This window comes from Urocitellus parryii, chromosome 3 (genome assembly GCF_045843805.1).
Source record: "Urocitellus parryii isolate mUroPar1 chromosome 3, mUroPar1.hap1, whole genome shotgun sequence".
In the NCBI taxonomy this organism is placed as follows: domain Eukaryota; kingdom Metazoa; phylum Chordata; class Mammalia; order Rodentia; family Sciuridae; genus Urocitellus; species Urocitellus parryii.
The window spans coordinates 118,004,883-118,022,330 of NC_135533.1; the positions used below are offsets into that span (position 1 = coordinate 118,004,883).

General features: G+C 39.9%; 1 pseudogene; it reads right to left on the reverse strand.

Annotated features, from left to right (window-relative positions):
• Positions 1 to 17,089, reverse strand: part of LOC113177502 (sodium/glucose cotransporter 1-like) — a 51,504-nt pseudogene extending 34,415 nt beyond the window's left edge.
• Positions 17,090 to 17,448: the final 359 nt, after the last annotated feature.

A 17,448-nucleotide genomic window follows, 5' to 3' on the forward strand; every position in this document is an offset into this window, starting at 1 on the left:
CTAGCAGACCCAAAAGGGTCTACAAAGAAGCTATTAGAGCTAATAAATGAATTCAGCAAAGTGGCCGGATATAAGATCAACACGCATAAATCAAAGGCATTCCTGTATATCAGCGACAAATCCTCTGAAATGGAAATGAGGACAACTACTCCATTCACAATATCCCCCCCAAAAATAAAATGCTTGGGAATCAACCTAACAAAAGAGGTGAAAGATTTATACAATGAAAATTACAGAACCCTAAAGAAAGATATAGAAGAAGACCTTAGAAGATGGAAAAATATACCCTGCTCATGGATAGGCAGAACTAACATCATCAAAATAGCGATATTACCAAAAGTTCTCTATAAGTTCAATGCAATGCCAATCAAAATCCCAACAGCATTTCTTGTAGAAATAGAAAAGAGAATCATGAAATTCATATGGAATAATAAAAGACCCAGAATAGCAAAAACAATGCTAAGCAGGAAGTGTGAATCAGGCGGTATAGCGATACCAGACTTCAAACTATACTACAGAGCAATAGTAACAAAAACAGCATGGTACTGGTACCAAAACAGGGGGGTGGACCAATGGTACAGAATAGAGGACACAGTAACCAATCCACAAAACTACAACTATCTTATATTTGATAAAGGGGCTAAAAACATGCAATGGAGGAAGGATAGCATTTTCAACAAATGGTGCTGGGAAAACTGGAAATCCATTTGCATCAAAATGAATCTGAATCCCTATCTCTCACCATGCACAAAAGTTAACTCAAAATGGATCAAGGAGCTTGATATTAAAGCAGAGACACGGCATCTGATAGAAGCAAAAGTTGGTTTTGATCCACATACTGTGGGATCGGGCCCCAAATTCCTCAATAGGACACCCATAGCGCAAGAGTTAACAACTAGAATCAACAAATGGGACTTACTCAAACTAAAAAGGTTTTTCTCAGCAAAAGAAACAATAAGAGAGATAAACAGGGAGCCTACATCCTGGGAACAAATCTTTACTCCACAAACTTCAGATAGAGCCCTAATAACCAGAATATACAAATAACTCAAAAAATTAGACAATAAGATAACAAATAACCCAATCAATAAATGGGCCAAGGACCTGAACAGACACTTCTCAGAGGAGGACATACAATCAATCAATAAGTACATGAAAAAATGCTCACCATCGCTAGCAGTCAGAGAAATGCAAATCAAAACTACCCTAAGATACCATCTCACTCCAGTAAGATTGGCAGCCATTAGGAAGTCAAACAACAATAAGTGCTGGAGAGGATGCGGGGAAAAGGGCACTCTTGTTCATTGCTGGTGGGACTGCAAATTGGTGCAGCCAATTTGGAAAGCAGTATGGAGATTTCTTGGAAAGCTGGGAATGGAACCACCATTTGACCCAGCTATTCCCCTTCTAGGTCTATTCCCAAAAGACCTAAAAAGAGCATGCTACAGGGACACTGCTACATCGATGTTCATAGCAGCACAATTCACGATAGCAAGATTGTGGAATCAGCCTAGATGCCCTTCAATAGATGAATGGATAAAAAAATGTGGCATTTATACACAATGGAGTATTACTCTGCATTAAAAAATGACAAAATCACAGAATTTGGAGGGAAATGGATGGCATTAGAGCAGATTATGCTAAGTGAAGCTAGTCAATCTTTAAAAAACAAATACCAAATGACTCCTTTGATATAAGGGGAGTAAACAAGGACAGGGTAGGGACGAAGAGCTTGAGAAGAAGATTTACATTAAACAGGGATGAGAGGTGGGAGGGAAAGGGAGTGAGAAGGGAAATCGCATGGAAATGGAAGGCGATCCTCAGGGTTATACAAAATGACATATAAGAGGAAAGGAGGGGTAAGACAAGATAATACAAATGGAAGAAATGATTTACAGTAGAAGGGGTAGAGAGAGAAAAGGGGAGGGGAGGGGAGTGGGGATAGTAGAGAATAGGACAGACAGCAGAATACATCAGACACGAGAAAGGCAATATGTCAATCAATGGAAGGGTAACTGATGTGATATAGCAATCTGTATACGGGGTAAAATTGGGAGTTCATAACCCACTAGAATCAAACTGTGAAATATGATGTATAAGAACTATGTAATGTTTTGAACAACCAACAATAATAAAAAAAGCAGAAACCACAATATTAAGGAATTTTGGCTTACAAGGAGACAGTCACAGAATAAGATACAAGTCAAAAATAAACATAGTTGCCTAAAAAAAAAAAAGAAAAGAAATGAGGGGGCCCAACATTAAGTGGCAAATTTAGTTTTTTTTTCAAAGAAGGGAATTGAGAGGAAAATTGTCACATACTGTCAACAACTCATGAAAGTGGACATTTAACTTCAAAATGTAAGGAACATATAAGCTAAAACTGAAAACACAAAACTTGGATATATTTAACTTAATGGGTATTAAGTCTCATCTTTTCATTTTTCCCCCCTCAGTTTCTCTGCAGACAAGAGGCCCACATGGGGGTCAACTGACTGAGGCTATCAAGGGAGAACAGGAGCCCCAACCAGAGTCCTCCTCGGTGATGGCCAATGTGGGTTGGACCACTGCCCTTCAAAGGACACTGACTGCCCCCAAACTTTCTTTGCCTGGCTCTGTATGTCTTCCCCCACCCCCTCCTCAGCCTGCCCTTCCCCCACTTACCAAACCCAGTCAGGATAAAAGACCCCACCAGCATAATTGCTGTCTGCAAGGTGTCCGTGTAGATCACAGCTGCCAGGCCCCCTAAGCAGGCAAGAAGACAACATAGCTCACCTCATGTGGAAGATAGCCTATCTGCCTGCTTCCTCTTCCTATCACCCATCATGACCTCTACTTCTTACACCCAATCTGAGAAGCAACCCCATCCCCAGTCACCAACCTGCCTTCCCCCCCACACACTTTACAGTATTCTGCTATTTAAAAGTGTGTTCTCAACCTCCACTTTTCACAGAAATGTTCTCAAGGCCTTAGGGAAAGGAGAATGTTTCTAAAGAACCTGATTTGACTATGTTAAGCCAAGGGATGGCTCAAAGGAGATGGCTGCTCTAAGGTAAGAGAAAGCAGCTTCCAAGTGAAGGCAAAGAAGAGCAAATTGCTGATAAGGAGATGCCTGGGAACATTACCAAATTGCCACATTTCAGAGGGCCACTTCTATGTCCATCCCTGTTTCTCAGACTATCTGAGTAACATTAGTCCTCAAAGATATGGAGCCCCAATTCAGCTGTAAGTTTCATTGCTACTCCTGACCTTCCCAAACTAGGCAAAGTATCACCTCTGCAACCCTTTCTCTCTCCTGCAGTAGCTCTCAGTCCCCAGAATATCAAATCCAAGGCCTCTGTACCTCATTTGAATTATCAAGCCTATGGCCCACACTCGCCCCCATTACTCCTCAGTGGCCACTCTCCTTCAGCCAAGTGCATCCTCTTGCTTACCTTGCCTCCACCTCATGGCCTACCATTCCTACCTCCATTCTCAGCTCGCACATTCTTGCACCTGAAACTCCTCTGATGTTCCCAATTTAGTCACATTGTTTCTACAATCTGCAGGGCCAAACTCTCCCTGAGGTCCTGTAAGAAGTTGCCCTATCCCAGCCTCTACTGGAGATTTCTGAGACCACTCAGGTAACTACTAGTAGATACCCAGAAAATGCCCATTCTCAAATTGTTTCCTGGGTGTATCACTCTTCTTCAAGAAATGCCTAATACTGAGCTGAACTTGAGATGCTGGTTCACTTGAACAGACTCACCTGTGATTGTGTAAAGTCCAGTGATTGCTAATAAGATAAAGATGGCCAGGTATATATCCAGGCCCAAAGCCAGATTGATGAATATGGCTCCAGAGAAGATGTCTGCCTAGAAGAAGAGGAGAGGCAGGTTAGAAGTGGCAGAAGCCAGTTAGCCACAGAGTGCATACTGTATTCCCATGTTTCCAAACTAGCTTTATTCAGGATGATAATTTGTATTCCAGAAAAAGGATTCCATGGTTAAAAATTTCTGGAAAATGCTGAATTAAAAAGGTTAAGGCAATTACTTTGCCACACAACTTCTCTGAATCTTTAGTATATACCATCCTCTGTGAAGGTGAACATGAGCACAGAACACAAACTTCATCAACTTATTTAACTTTGAAACTTTTTTTTGCCAAGGAGTAACTATTAACACCTTGATGTTCCTCCTAACCCACCTGTAGACTGCTGCTCTTAGCCATTATCCATAATTTACACCTCAATGTACACAAGTCTGTTAGCTCTAGTCCCAAACACAAGTTTTAGTGCCAAAGAATCCATGAGTGGAAATCCCAACCCCAACCGAAGAATGAAGAGAACTTTAGAAAGATTATAATTTTACCTTTCTGACACAGAAGTGTAAGGATTTTGGCTGAGGAAATGTACAGGACAGCATTCATCTGGTGAGAAAATTTCTTGGAGGTAATAGGAACCCTGTTTCCCACACTTGGAATATTCTGCATTTTCCCCCAGGGACTAGTAAGGTAACTAATTCATGTGCAATGCCTAGCTGCTGTGGCAATGCCCTGCATGTGGAGGCTCTGTGCTAGACTCCTATCAGCCTCAACTTTGATCTCAGGCACTCAGCTCCTGGGAATAAAGGAACTTTCTTGTTTCACCAAGCTCTGCTGTGCATGAACCTGTCGACATAATAGTAACTTTAAACAATGGACTTTCTTGAGAGCTACACAAAGCTCCTAACATTCACATTGCAATTATAGTATGTAACTTGAGAAATAAGCTGCATAATGTAGCTATCTCTGTATCCTGCCTAATGACACAATGAACAATAATGTACTATTGATGCCAATGATCTAATGTAACCTATTGATATAAATAAGGCTGGCAGCTTGGACAAGGGCATTCTGCCATTCTGCCTCTGCATCTTATCTCTGCGTCTCCTTTTTTATTTTCCCTACACAGAAGGAGTTCATCTTCAGTCACACTTTAAGGGAAAATGTTCCCTTTTTGCTCCTGAACTCAGTATATTCTTGGTGCGGTTCTTCCATGACTTCTTTCTCCTTGTGTCTCTCAGCCCCCTCATAATTAGCCTTCTACCTGGCTGGATAATATAAAACAGCAGAGGGTGTGAGGGTCAACCAAAATTAACTTTCATGCATCTCCAAAACACTGCACTACCAGGAAAGATTAATATTAAGGAATGATCATGGTGAATCTTTTCAAATATTTACATAAAGAATAAGGTTGTCTTCCCCTAGATGAAGATGAGTGAGATGTTTTATTGCACAAATCATTTCAGGGCATGCAAAATGGCCCAGCCAGAGTCCTGGGGAACAGGTCAATAGAGTTGGACTCAATTCTCTTAGTCTCATCTCATCTCTCTCCCCCTCTACTGCAGCACCTCAGTTTCCCCTGGTGGCTGAGATGCCCCACAACACCCTCCTGTTCCTCTGCTAGATTTGAATGTCCAAATGTTCACGTGTTGAAAACTTAATCCCCAAATCCTTATGTTGATGATATTTAAAGATGGGGTGTTTGAGGGCTGGGGCTGTAGCTCAGTGGCAGAGCACTTGTCTGGCATGCGTGAGGCACTAGGTTTGATCCTCAGCACTACATAAAAATAAACAAATAAAATTAAGGCCTTCTGTCCATCTACAACTACAAAAAAAAAGATGGGGCATTTGGGAGGTAATTAGGCTTAGATAACACAGCAAGGGCAGGAGCTTCATAATGGACTTTATAAGAAGAAGACAGACCCCAGTTTTTAAGCTCCTTATCACCATATGATCCACAAGTTAGGCACAGTAAGGAAGCCCTCACCAGATGCCAGTGCTGTGCCCTTGGACTTCCCAGTTTCCAAAACTATAAGAAATTGATCTTTATAAATTATGCAATCTCAGGTATCCTATTATAGCAACATAAAACATACTAAGACACCCTCTTAATGGAATCTCCTCACTACTGTCTCTCTTATTTGGCTCTATTATTTGGTCTAATGTCAATTTCATGCTTACTTGTTAATGTTTGAGCCCTGGAGAATGAATTAACCCCAACACCTAAGATGGGCTTCTGAGGGCCCCATGACTTAGCTCCAGTCCTCTCAGATCTTCCCTGAAGATTCTCATTCCAGAGATCTAATGCCATCATCATTCTTGGTGAAGGAGGATAGGCAGAGCTAGGAGGTTGGAAGAGAGAGTGTGATTTAGAAAGAGACCCCTTCACTGGAAGCTGGTGGTCAGAGGACCTGAGTTTTAGATATCATCACTGAGTACCCTTAGGCAAAACATTTTACTTTTCCACTTCTCAGTGTCTTCATCTTTAAAGCAGGAAGTCCTGACTCCAGGTGCTTGTCTCGGGGGCTAGAAATGGGAAAAGCCTGCAGCCAAGAAAAACATTCCCCAGCCAGGTCCTGGATGGATTCATCCTGCCCTCTGCAGCAGCCCAAGAGGAGGAAAGAACCCCTGCTGTGCTCTATGTTTGCTAAATGCAAATGACCAATTTTTCCTGACTGCACATGAAGCCACTTGAAATTGTGCGAATACTCATAATGCCATCCCATGCCTCCAAACAGTTACACAAAGTTATACAAATTAAAAGGGCCCCATTCATGATTACATCAGGATGCTGTCAAATTCATACGCTTTTGATTTGGTGGAATAACTAACAAACACAAATGAGTTATAAAAAGAGTTCAAGGCTGCTACTATTTCCTTAGAAATGCCCACAATTGGCTTATTTTCCAAGGAAAGGCAATTTTTAGTGTTTTATGATAACATGTCATGGTTGACTGTGATTCTCTCATTAATATTTGCCTTATTGTCAACAGGCTCAGATAAGTATTATACAACCCCAAGATAATTCTATAAATGAAGTTTATAAAGACTTGAAATATTGATCTCATTAAATCTTGTTTTATGACATTCTATTTCCGTCTAGTACAGATAAAGAATTCTAAGCAAACCTCCCTGGCAAATAAATTCTTCCTCCCATGAGTCATTCCTACCTCCAAGATAAATTCTGCCCTTGAAACCCCAAATGCCAGCAGAAACGACTGGGGATATGATAGCTGAGTTCATGAAAGTGACTGTATCTGAGTGAATTCACTTTAGCCTGGGGTTTCTGGCATTAGTCTTTGGGTCTCTCTCAATGAACCAATTTTTCCTTCTTCACTGCTGGATTGTTGTTGTTTTTTTAAAATACCTTTATTTTATTTATTTATTTTTATGTGGTGCAGAGGATTGAAACCAGTGCCTTGCACGTGCTAGGCAAGTGCTGTGCCACTGAGCCACAACCCCAGCCTCTGGCTTTTTTTTCTTTCTCCCTTCAATTATAGGGAATTTTATAGTTTACTAAAGGCTTTCAGATGTACCTGTTATTTTGATTCTTAAAACAACATGGAAAAGTAAAGAATCACTTTTCTGTAACATTTTCTGCTAAGTCATTTTAACCAATTTTTAAAATTGACTTTAAAACAAAATTTTGAATAAAATAATGTGTGTGGTTTTAAAACAAACAGCATGGAAAGTTATTTATTGAAAAGTAAAATGTTAAATGCTGAAAAATCATCACTCTTCCCAAAGGCAAACACTGTTGAGAGTTTTTTGTCTACTAGTTATTTTTAAATAGTTTGCTAAAACTTAGATATCAACAGTTATGTTCTCCATCCCCTAAAAGTAATGATGCTGAAGTTAAAAATCGAAAAATGTGTACAATTTTTGCTAAGAGCAGGGGGAAATGAAACAAAATGGTGTGGGTACTTTTTGTGTGTGTATGTGTACGAGGTGTTTGCTGTGGATGAAAACCTGGGCCTTGCACTAGCTAAAAAGTGCTCTGTTTCTGACTAAATCCCAGCCAGTGTGCACATTCTGATTGAAATTTTATAATAAAAGAATACACAAAATATATAAAAGATTGAAATATGGAAATGAAAATGTTTGTATTAGAGGATTATCGATGTTTCTTCACCCTAAGATTTTCTTAAATGCCTTGAAGTTTCAAAAGTAGAGCAGAAATTTTTAAAATGTTCTTTAAGGATAAATGGGTGTGTGGGGGTATAGCAAAAATATAAAAATAAAGATGGGAGGCTGGGGTTGTGGCTCAGTAGTAGAGGGCTTGCCTCCCAGGCATGGGGCACTGGGTTCAATCCTCAGCACCACATAAATAAATAAAATAAAGATATTGTGTCCATCTACAACTAAAAAAAATAAGAAATAAAGATGGTAAGAATACATATGAAGTTAAAGTTAGCATTTACCTTTTAGGAAGGAGGGAACTAGGATCAAGAGGAAGTACAGAGAAAAGGGTGCAGATACGTTATGTTTTGTTTCTTTTTAAAAATGTTAAAATGTGTTAGTTGTGTTGGCACACACTTGTAATCTCAGTGACTCAGAGAATTGCAAATTCAAAGCCAGTTTCATCAATTTAACAAGACTTTGTCTCAAAATAAAAAGAAGAGCTAAGAGCAGGGGAGAAGATGTAGCCCAGTGGTAATGCTCCCTTCCATTCAATCCCTAATACCACAATAAATTAATAATAAATAGTTGGATCTACAAAATTTGAGTGGATAGATATCAAGGTGTTTGCCATATTATTATTCTTTGTTCTTTTCTGTATGTTTTAAATATTTCATTGAATTATTTTTATTTAGAAAAGCAGGGGACTGTATAGGAAATACACCATGATAGTGGTATAATAGCCCTGAGAACAATGGTGATAATAGCACCAGGAAAAACTTTGCTGTCTACCACAAATTACATGCATGCCAGATTTCTGTCTTCTTAAAACATTCCTGACAAGTCTCTGGTTATTCCCTGTCTGTACATGGATCTCACAAGGCCTTCTCTCCTCTCTTCTTATCTATCATAAACCATCTGTGCGCACACACACACACACACACACACACACACACACACAACATTCACTTATCATGTGTAATTCATAAAGCTGAGGCTTTATCTCAAGTGATCATGCTTATCTGAATAATAAATAGCTTTGATATAAAAAGGAGTTTTCTATAATCCTCTGTTTTACAGTAATCATCCCAAATTGCTCCTTTCCTAAACTATTGTTAAATGCCTTAAGAAAAAGAGGGATAGAGAAAAAGAGAAAGAAGAAAGGGAAGGAGGAAAAATGAAAGGAAGAAGGAAAGGAAAGAAGCAAGCAAAGAAAAAAGGGAGAGAGATGGAAATTTCCCTGATGTTGCTAAAACAAAATCAACTCAAAGTGAAATAGAAAATTATGGTCCTCTAGGTTCAGGGATTGGCAATTTTTTCCCATAAAGTCAGGTAAGAAACATTTTCAGTTTTGCAAGCCATACCATCATTCCAACTCTACAGGTAAAACCTGAAAGCATCATAGACAACAAGAAAATGTTATTTACCCAAGCAAATAGTAGGTTGGTTTCTCCCAAGGGCTTTGAAAGTTTAGTTGATCAGTTTCCATGGGATTCTTAGGAAACAATAAAAAATCAGACCCCAGCTAGAAAATCTTTAAGAGAACTGAGTCTCTGATTTTGGTGAGTCTTGTGTAGGTTGTTTGGCTTCAGTGCAGAGGTTTTTGGGATGCTGTGATTTGATATGTGTGTTTGCTGTCCATTCTGGTTCTAAGATGTATCTGAGCACCCAATAAATCCTACCTGGCAATGAGGTTTCAGATACAGAAGCATTATTATTCAAATTTCTCTTTCCATTTGTGAAAGTGAATAGCCCAGGTAATAAGCATTCAAATCTTAAGCAAAAGCCAAAGTTTTTTACCCAAGGATCCCAAATGGACAGCAGAGTCACTGTTAAAGTTTATTGCAGTCATGATCTGTGATAATAGCCATGGGAAATACAAACAAGGACATTCAGTTATCACGTGTAATTCATAAAATCTGATGCTTTATCTCAAGTGATTGCACACATTTGAATAAGATGCACCATGCCAGGAAACCTTACAGAACAAAATGCTTCTCAGAGCTTGATAAGGCAGGTGCTCAAAGGAACCAATAAAATGGAGGAATTCATAGAGAGAGAATCAGTTCAGGGTCTCTGAGCTGGAAAGAATATAATCTCAAGATGGTAGCCATAACAAAGGCTCCTTGCCACCATTACCCACACACCTGTAATATGCTTTGCTGTCTACCTCAAATTACATGCATGCCAGATTTCTGTCTTCTTAAAACATTGCTCACAAGTCTCTGGTTATTCCCTGTCTGTACATCGATCTCACAAGGCCTTCTCTCCTCTCTTCTTATCTATCATAAACCATCTGTGCGCGCACGCACACACACACACACACACACACAGATTGGTTAATCTATGTTTGTGATACACACTATACTTACCTACTCACTTTTTAACTAATAGTTCTTTTCTTTTATCCATGATCCCTGCACTCCTGTGTACTAGGCTCCTAGCAGATACAATTGACATCAATGTATTTCTTTTGTTTTCATGTCTGAATTCTGTGTATGTATTTCTTTATAAAATTTCAAGTTCTACACCCCATGGTAAACCTGAAGCCAGCCAAATGTACAGCCAAAGCCTTGTCTCTCTCCACACACCTCCCTCCTTCAGGACATCCAGACACCCAGCGTACAATTGATGTTCTTCACAGTCCTTTCGGATCCTTCTCTCACCAACTCGTTTATATTATGAGATTCATTTAACTGCTTCCCTCAATTTTTCATGCAGTCTTAAGTTTTAACGCTCTCTGTACTGGAGGAATGAAAGATAGAAGACACATAAGGTCAAAATATTTATATTAGTGTCAGGAAACCTGCTTCTCATCCTGGTTCTGCTCCTCTTTAACCCCCCAAAGTCTCTTTCCCTCCCTAAACCTCATTTGCCCATATATAAAATGAGAGCTTAGGACATACTACTAGCTGATTTATCCCATTTCATCATTCTATACCTTCATCTTACCTAAGCATAAGACAAAAGTGTGAAACCACAGACTTTGAGACTAGAGAGACCCAGATTTCAATCCTGCCTTTGCCTTATGCTAGTTGGGGCTTCATTTTCTCTTCCATAAAGTGAAAAGTAAAAATAGAAACCCCTACTCATGCCATTCACTTATGAGAACAAGAGATAATGGAAGTAAAGCCCCTGACACTGAAAATGCTGGCTCTAAGTGCAGCTATCATCCTTCTTAAACATTTGTCAAGCGATCATGTTTGGGCAATGGATGGAACAAGTATGATGTTTATTAGGGCCTCTAGTAGGGAGCACCAGAAATCATACAGAGAGGCAGCAGACAATGCCATATATGATTCAAAAGCAAAATTTAGAAAAAGCTGATGCTAGGAAACATTCCTCATCAAGATCTGAGCAGGAAGAAGATGCCCCTCACCTACCTGGGGACTCTCAATCCAAGGAGGTTTAATCAGTAACCTGAAAAATAGGTGGGGTGACAGGGAAGGCAGGAAGAGAGGTTGGCCATTTATTTATATGACTACCCCTATACCAGCTCCAAGGGCAAAGAGTACCTTTTCCCTGGCAACTGCAGTCAACAGACTTTCACCAGCTTGAACTGTGGACTTGGAGAATGTTTGCCTCTGAAAAGGGGAAACCCATTACCCTTCTCTATGTGCTCAAGAGACTGGTACCACCGCACAAACTGAAATCTAAGGGACAGTTCCATCACCAGTTCCTGCTACTTTTAGAGTGACCTTCCCACCCTCCTGCTTATCTACAGTAAAGGCTCACTTCAATTTCAACCCATCTCAGATATTAGCCAGGACAGATCTTTTACAAAATTCCAAAACTGGTTTAATCTCTCCTTTGGTGTTGGATAAGGTAGAATTTAAAAAAAAAGGAGAAAAACTTGCTATAGCCAATCACATGCTTTTTTGATAGAGCAATAAGTACTTTGTATCTGCTGGAAAGGGGAAAGCCAGAGCCACTCCTAGGTGATATCAGAAAATGCCAATTCTCTCTCTGCCCTGCAGTATGAGAGCTGAAGTCTCTCTCAATCAGTTATGGTTTTCATCGTCTCTTACATTTCAGTAACTTTATGCTTTCAAATGAATTCACTGAATCCTCACTACCCACCTCTCAGTGAGGTCGACAAGGCAATTATTATTCCCAGTTTCCTCATGAAGAAGGGACATCTAAAGAGTTTATGCCATTTGCTCCCAGATCACCTGTTAGTGAGCAATGAATGGACCAGGAGTCCAGCTTCCTCCAATTATACTGCTAGATGGTTTGTCACCAAGGTCCTACTGGTCCTATTTTCATTCTCTTATTCTTTATTATTCACCCACTGACCCACCCTTCCTTCCTTCTTTTTGTTTTTTCTCTTCTTCCTTCCTTCCTTCCACTATTGTTTTAACCTTTATCAGGTAATTACTTTGGAGATAGAAAAATGCCAAGCAAAACCTACAAGCAAGTTTTCCTATCTTTTTTGGACTGTCAGTATCTTAGAATTCAGAGGTTTCTGAGGTTGATTGGGAAGAGTTGCTTTGTTTTATTTTTGGATTTTTGCTTGGTTTTGTTTTACCATCATGATGAATGGACTTCAACACTTCCAAGAAAGGAAAAGTGAAGTGAGGAAGGAAGAGGAGGCTTGTTCCGGTAGGCCAGTCAAAAGATCTTCCCAGCTTTCAAATGTGCCCAGTGGCCAGCCAATCCCTGAGAAATCTTAAACTGGAGCCTGCAGTTCTGGGCTGGCAGGGAGGGTAGGATAAAGGGCCACTACTAGGAGCATCCCAGTGGTTGGATTTAGAGAGAATAAAAGTCCCCCAGAGGTTTAGCAATGAAAGGTCCAGGGAACTGATTCCAAGTGAATACTAGGAGCCCCATGCAGTGAAAAGGACAGTGAACTAAGGCACACAGAACTGGTTTTTATTCCTGATATAGGATTATGAGAAGTACTTTACATCCCCAGGTGTTTTCATTCCCCTTTTGCAGAGGATTGCATATCTCCCTTTCAAAACTCATGTTAAAACAGTCCTCAAAACCATGTTATAGTATTTGATAGTATTTGGAGGTGGAGCCTTTGGGAGGAAATTGGGATAAGATAAGATCATCAGGGCCAGCCCCTGTGACCAGGGAAGGGAGATATGTGCTGACATACACTTAATCTGTCTTGTTCTGTTAAAGAGGTCTTCATCAAATGAAGGCCTTTTGATATTAGGCTTTCCAGTCTCCAGATACATGAGACAAGTAAACTTCTATTTTTATAATTGACCAAGTCTGTGGTATTCAGTTATAGTACAGAAAATAGAACTACCAATTAACAAAGAATGTCACTGTTCCCTTTCAAAATTGGTATTGACTGTCTATGTTGAACAGCCTCAGAAATATCACATGGAGTCAGATTATAACCTGATAGGACACAAATTTTCATGGTTGCCTCAGGTTGAGACCAGTCCTTAGATGTCCTTAACTTCCCCCCTTTTTAATTGAGTAATAAATATTTAACATGTTTATCCTGTAAACCATGATGTTTTGAAATGGGTGTACATTACTTAATGGTTCAAAGAGTCAGTTCACATATGTATCACCTCCCAATATGTGTTTATGTGAGAACAGTTAAAGGCAGCTTTCTTAGCAATTCTCAAGTATATACAACATGTTATCATTGACTGTAGTCATCATGTTGTACAATAGATCTCTTGAACTTATTTCTCCAGTTTACCTGAACTTTTCCATCCTTAGACCAAGATTCCCCCTCCCCATCAGCCTCTGGTAACATTATTTTTCAGATTAGGTGGTTTTATTTTTCTGTGTTCAGCTTATTTCACTTAACATAATATCCTCCAGGTTCATCATATTGTCACAATTAAAAGTTTTTTTCATTATTTAAAGAGCTAAATAGAATGCATTCTGCTGTCATATATAAATAAAAAAATTAAAATAGAACTAAATAGTACTTTATTGTGTGTACATACACCACATTTACTGTACCCATTCATTTGTTGATGGTCACTTAGGTTGATTTCATGTCTTGACTATTGTGAATCATGCTGCAATTAGTGTGGGAGTGCAGGTATTTTTTGACATATTTATTTCATTTCCTTTGAATATATACCCAGAAGTGGAATTGCTGGATCACATGGTATTTTAATTCTTTAACTCCATCTTAATCTTCTAATAAGAACAGCTTCCACTGAAACTTTGTAAACCTGTTTTGTTCCCAACCTCTGCCACAGTGGGGAACAAGGAGTTCCACTAAACTTCATTGGCTCTTTGATGCATGAAACAGGATTTTGCCCTGAGCAGCAAGAAGGCTTATGGAACCAAGTTCATAGAGACACATAGAGCTGCCTCTTGGTGAATGACAGTGGGCAGCTTCTGAGGCAGCCAGGGCCCAGTCCACAGTGCAGCGTACTCACCGAGATCTTAGTAAATATGTAGAGAAGCAGGGACAGAACGGAAAGGTAAATCTGGATCTGCTTGCCTCCAAACCTCTTCCGCAGGTACTCTGGCATTGTCACTACCTGCATGGAATGCAAGAGAGGTCATCACCAGCAAGAGTGACCAGAGAGCCCAGAGAACACAGAAAAAATGAGAGCCATCTTGGTGTTAGAGTCATAATAGTATGGTCAAGGATTCATTATCCTTGTTGGCCTGGGAAATCTGCAAAGTGGCCAGGTGACCACAGACATTCAGCCATTTGCTCATTTCAATCTCACCTGCCCTACCACTATAGGAGTAGCTAGGCATTATCCCAGAACATAGAAAGTGCCAAATAAACACCTGTTTTTGAATGAATACATAACTGGACTCAACTAAGGAAGCAGATCCTTGTCCTGGAGAGGAGGGGAAATGTATATAGATATATCTATATATAGAGAGATATATTCCTATATAGAGCACCTAATGAAAACAAGTCATAGGCAGATATATTCCTATATGGAGCACCTACTGAAAAACAAGACATCATAACATTGATGGCATCTTGCCAGTGTACTAAACTAGTAAACTAGGCTGGATGTGACCTGCAACATGCTCTTCACATAGGCAATGCCAAGGATTATAGCTATAAGTCTGCCCAAATGTTCTCTCAGTTCCTTCCTGCAAATTCTAATCACACCTCTGCCCTAAGATTGTTGTCCTCTGGGACAAAACATGTGTTACCATCAATCTGTGAGTCTCCAGAAGATGTAGTACCTTCCCTATTTTCCCCACATTTACACATAGGAGGTGCTCAGTATATCTCACTGAACAGGTGATACTAAAGATACCCTATGTAAAATGTCAGAGAGACACAATCAGGATACCAAGCATGCATTTGATAGTTGAGTACCAGCTGCATGCTCAGCAAATAAGAACTACTGATGTACATAAATAAAGAGGAAACACAGTTCTTTTTCTCAATCTGTTTCCTTTCTAGAGGCAGAAACTTGACATAGTTGTACATCAAGAGCAAATGCATGGCCATGTAGTACAGGGACACACCCAGAGTGAGGGGGCAGGATGTTTCAGAGGAGTTCAATTAGTGTGAGATTTCTTAGGAAACCTTCTCAGAGGGAAGAGTCATGAGTCTTAACAGAAAAGAGCCAGGGGTGCTGTTCAGTGCCACAACAGGGAGCCAGGAAATATTTTACAACCTAGAACTAAAAGCAAACACAGGTTATCTTTGCCATTTATTCCACTGAGTCTCCTCTGTCCCCCAGAAGAATCAAAGTCACATATACATTTGTCACCAGGAAATGGAATAACAGAGTGGGTACTTACCCCAGCCTTGATGTAAATGGGAACAAACACCCAGTCCAGCACAACCACAAAAAACAGGGCCTGAAACCAAAACAAGAGGTGGATTCAAATCAGGAGGAAACTTAACCCATCTCTACTTACCTGAAGGACCCTTTAGCTGCTGCAAAAAACTCACCCATCCCTTTCTTTTTTGGATTGAAGAGCAACTCTTAGGTGGCCATTAGAGACTGTAGGATGCCTTAGTTTCCCAATTGGCCCAAAGAAACAGAAACTGCGCAACAGCAGAGGGAGCCCAGGAAGCTATTGCTATCATCACAGCCCTGGGCCCCAGCCAAAGGACTGAGATCTCCTTTGACTCTTCCCTATATTACATGAGGATAAAATACCATTTAGAGAATAATAATAATATATGGTGCAATGAGTTAGACATCATTACTCTAACTAAGTACATGTATGAAGACATGAATGGTGTGAAAATACTTTGTGTACAGTGACTAGAAAATTGTGCTCTATATGTGTAATATATATATATATATATATATATATATACATATATACATATATGCATTCTGACATCATGTATAACAAATTAGAATAGATAAATAAATTAATAAAAAAGAGAATAATAACAATAATAATAATTGGTGATAAGCATTTCCAAACTTGTAACATGGCTAGAAAGGTCTGGGACCTCATCTTTTTAACACCAAAGGGAAAGAGAAAAAATATTCTTACTATCCTTCAGTGTATCTCTCATGCTACTCTGGTGGAAGGAAAGCAGAACACCTGGGCTCCTAAAACCATGCTCCTCCATCTGCATCCCAGGATGGCTCTGAGCAGTTGGGTTCTATCTCAAGCTGCTCTGGACACAGACTGACCTGGCTAAGTGCTAAGGTTCTGCTATAGTTTGGGTATTGTTTAGCATGTCCCCTAATGGTTCATGTATTAGAGGCTTAGTCCTCAGCATGGTGGAGGTGGTGGAACACAATATGAGGTGGAGCATAGTATAAAGTTCTTAGGTCACTGTGGGTACTGCTCATGTAATAGATTAAGGTAGTTCTGAAGTGACCCCTTGGAAGTTATAGAAAGTGTTATAAATGCCTGACTCTGGCCCCACCCATCTCTCTGACTTCTTATTTTGGGTGATATTACCTCTCACACACAATGCTGCTATTGTCTTCCACCAGGAGATACCACAGTCAAGTGGGTCCCTTACAAGGACCTGTAACATGCTGCTTGGACTTTTGACTTTCAAAACCATGAGCTGAATAAACCCCATCTTCATAAACTTAGCTTACATCTGGTATTTCATAATAGTAACTCAAACAGACAAGTACAGGCTCTTCCACTTCTCCAACACAGTGGCACTGATGCTACTTACATTCCATTCAAAGGCTCCAGTGGCAATCCCTGAAGCTGCTCCAGTCCCAGCCAGCCCCACAAAGTGGCCACTTTCAATGTTACTGGCGAAGAGAGAGGCTCCAACCTAGAAACATAAAGATAAAGTCAGGAGAGAAGTCAGGAGCAACCCAGTGACATGATTCATTTTCTTCTCTGTAATTTCCTCCCCCATCCCTTCTGAATTTGAGATTATAGACTTTATCTAAAATTTCTCCAGCTTGACCTTGCTTGTGACTAAGAAGCCCTCTTCATCCCCTGATGGGGTGAGAAAGGCTGTTATAAACATTTACACAGTTTTACTGCCACTGTGCTTGAGAATCTGTGTCAGACCAAACTAAGCAGGTTTGATTGAATGGTAATTGGGAAAATAACATGTCATACCACAAAAGGCAAAAAGACCATGTGTTTCCTTTTCCCTCTAGGCAATTTGTGATCACA